This window comes from Antrostomus carolinensis, unplaced genomic scaffold (assembly GCF_000700745.2).
Source record: "Antrostomus carolinensis isolate BGI_N321 unplaced genomic scaffold, ASM70074v2 Scaffold54402, whole genome shotgun sequence".
Classification (NCBI taxonomy): domain Eukaryota; kingdom Metazoa; phylum Chordata; class Aves; order Caprimulgiformes; family Caprimulgidae; genus Antrostomus; species Antrostomus carolinensis.
In genome coordinates this window covers 1-3,472 of record NW_010302770.1, presented here as the reverse complement: position 1 = coordinate 3,472, position 3,472 = coordinate 1, and the positions used below count along the sequence as shown (strand labels likewise).

The 3,472-nt window shown below is 50.1% G+C and overlaps 1 non-coding gene across 1 annotated transcript; it reads left to right on the top strand.

Moving 5' to 3' along the window:
• Positions 1-3,323: 3,323 nt before the first annotated feature.
• LOC114818378 (U2 spliceosomal RNA) lies at positions 3,324-3,455 on the top strand. The gene has a single exon (XR_003766147.1). It is a non-coding gene; the product is annotated as a U2 spliceosomal RNA (small nuclear RNA).
• Positions 3,456-3,472: the final 17 nt, after the last annotated feature.

Here is a 3,472-nt window from a genome sequence, read left to right as displayed (position 1 = left end):
GACTCCTTGTTTCAGAGCTTCTCCAGGTGACAAGCTGCCCAGGCTCAGCAGGAGCCCTGCTCACGTTCTCCTCTCAGCGGGAAGAAATGGGATCATGATTTTTTTTAAATAAATATATTTTCCAGCTCTGCAGAAGTTCATCAGTTCCCACTGGCAACGGGGCTGAAAGCTGCTTGAGACCAGACTTGCCATGGGCAATGTCCTCCTGCTTTCAGAATGCATCCAAACTATCCCACCGGTGTCCCAAGGCTGTTGCTGGTTTCCATTCTGTAGAGTGGCCTTGGTAAGTTTGGTCCAGAAGAGATCTCTTGCAGAGGTTTAAAGTGGATTCCATGTTCACAGCCAGCCAGTGCCCTACAGATCTCTTGCTTAGAGATGTCCATCTCCTGCTTCTGCAGCCGTCCTCTGGTCTTGGTCTCTGCGCTGGCTGTGGGGACACATGAGGTGATGATACATTTGGGGCTGTTTATCTTCAGATCTGGCTGTGATGAGCAGTTCTGGTGGCTCCCCAGATGTTCTTCACCCCAGACACTGTGTTTTGAGGAATGGTAGAAGTCCTGCAGTGGTTGTAGAGCTGTCCCAGGACCTTGCAGTGCACCCCACTCATTTTGGGCTCGGAAGGAGGCTCACAGTGGGTCAAGCAAGCAAAGTCATTCTGGTTTGGGGTTTTTCTTTTGAAGGACTTGGGAATGAGTAATTTTGCAGGATCTGTGCATGGTCTCCAGTCTGGTTCTCCCTCACCCCATCTTCTGTCATAACAAAGGGACAACTGCTGGACAACTGTAAGGTGGTATCATGGTGTTTGCAGCTCTGCTGCTGAAGGGTTCAAGCCAGGCTGGAGAGTGCTCGAGGCTGATGCACAGGACGGTGACTTCTCCAACCCCTGGCACTGCTGGTGGACTCCCACTCAGGTTTGTGGGATCCTTCTCCATCCTTCCAAGCTGTCTGGGAATCCTTGGCTCTGTCCATGTGCTTGGACAGCTCTGATGAGGAGTGTTGATCCGTTGGCTTGTTGGAGCTGGTCAGTGGCTACCATTGCTGTCCTCTCCTACCAAATGGCTGACAGGAGGCATCATCATGGTTGAAGAGGATTTCTAGATGAGTCCTGTCAACACAACGAGGAGACAGCTTGATACATCCTGATGCCATCACCACTGACAAGGCACGAGGACTCCAGCTTTGAGGACCTGGACCATCCACCTGATGCCTTATGTGATGTTACCTTTATCCCAGCCTCACCCATCATCTCTGACCTGGAGCAGGGTTGGAAGCCACCTGCTCTGCTTTCAGAAATAAAGCAAAGTCAGATGGTTCCAACACAAGCAGGACTTGAGAAGGGTCTGTCCCAGCCTGGCTAGTGGCTCACACAGTGACTGTGGGTGTTATTCCTTCCCCTACCCCATCCCACCAACACCCTGAGGTCCCTATTTTTAAAGAGGTGCTTGCTTGCCCACCTTGTTTGAGAGCTCCTGTGAGCAAGATGTTCTCCTTCCCCTGTGGTGGTGTTTGGACTCACAGACATTGGGATTATCACCTTTTGCAGGGTGGCTGCTGTGTCTGATGAGTGCAAGGGCTTCTCAGAGCTCCTGGGTAGATTTTAAGATCTTTTCATCCCAAGTATGGTGCAGAGGTCTCCTTGTTCCTTGCAGGAAGGGGCAGCATCAGGTCACTTCTCTTTCCATCACACTGAAAAACAAAAATACTTTGGTTAAGCCCAGAAACAATCTTATGAGTGAAGAATGAGGCAAGAATAAATGAAAATTGAATTCCTTCATAACTGAGAAAGAACATTCAGACACCAACCATCTCCTCACCCTCTCTTTTGGTTAGTGGAGCTTGTGGGGTCTTCTAGGCAGGGTGAAGTCCAACTTTTGGGCTCAGGCAGTGCAGGAATTGATGCACAGTGATGCAGGAACATCTCTGAAGCATCAGTGGTAACTGTAGACACTGATTTGGAGGATCTTGGGCAGAAAAATATCCTCCTGGGCAGAAAAATGTCACCCCTGGGCAGTGGATGGAGCAACCTCTGATTACGTTGGACCTGGGTGATGATTCCCCCAGCTGTGCCAACGCCTGACAGCCAGGAGTTTGAACCCACAGCACTCTGAGCGTGGACTAAGGTGTGGGCATGGGGAACTGTTCTATATCTTGGCCAAACACATGTCCTGAGGGTTCCTTATCTCATCTCTGGGTGGAAGGTGTTGGAGAGCACTGTGTCTGCTCTGCAGAACGCTGCCTCTGGTCTGTCTTCTTGGAGCAGGTGAGCTTTGAGCAGCACAGGCACAGAGGATTTAGCTGTGTGGAGCTGAGTAAATTTGAGAAGTGGGTCCCAATCCCCATAAAAACCAGAAGGAGAACCAGCAGAGTCACTCTCCAGGTCAGCAGGGTGTTAACTGTCCAACCTCCTTGTTCTCCTTAGTCCTCACCCAGTGAAACCCATCAGCGCTGCCGTGCAAGAGGTCTCCAGCGAGAAGAAGCAGCAGCACAGGTCCAGCCTGACCACTGCTCTGAGCAATGGCCTGGAGAAGCTGAAGACGGTCACCACGAGCAGTGTCCAACCCGTGGCTCCATCTTCTCACCTGGAAAAAACAGACTCAAAGAAGTTAAAGGTAGGAACCTACCACTGAGGTGAGAGCTGCGTTCACACCTGCTTCAGATGTTCTGGATTTGGTGACAAAGGTGCAGAAAACTGGTGTTGGAGGAGGTAGAATGGGTTCTTGTCAGTGTGAGTGGAACCATGTGTGTGTCAACCTCAGCATCCTTGATCCTGGTTGCCCAGCCTCCCACCTTCTCACTCCATCATTCTAGTCTAGTGGAAGGTGTCCCTGCTGCTGGCAGGGGGGTTGGAACTGGATGAGCTTGAGGGTCCCTTCCAACCCAAACCATTCCATGATTCTTCTCCCATTTGCTTTGGTTCAGGGTTTTCATTGTACAGTATGTGAGCAGATGCCTGGTTATCCACCAGGTATGAAAGGTGGAGGATGTGATAGCTGCAAGATTGGAGACCTGGAGGGTTTTTTCTCTTGGTGGAGGGAAGGTGCTTCCTCAAGCCTTGCTGAAACGCCGCTTGCCTGGTGGTATTTCAAACGCTGGCATGTTGAGACAAGCAAAATATCTGTGTGATATGGCTGAGGGCAAAAGCCTCATGGAGTTGCCTTCTCCTTCACCATGTCTAGTGCTGCTCTGTTTGCTTCTCCAAGTTGACATGTAAAATGCTGCTGCTGGGGTTCAGCTGAGTGAACTCCCCTGGGGCGCTCGTCCTCTGGGAGCTCCTGAGGGGTCTTTCACCTCTTCATTCTCTTCTCCTGCTGTCATCCAGGCCTGCTGCTTCTTGGCCTTTTGGCTAAGATCATGTGTGGTACCTGTTCTTATCAGTTTAATATCTGATAAGTCCTCGATGAGAGGATTTTATAGTAAATGGATTTTTGGGCTTGGGATATAAAAAAAAAATCAATCAAACAAACAAAAAAAA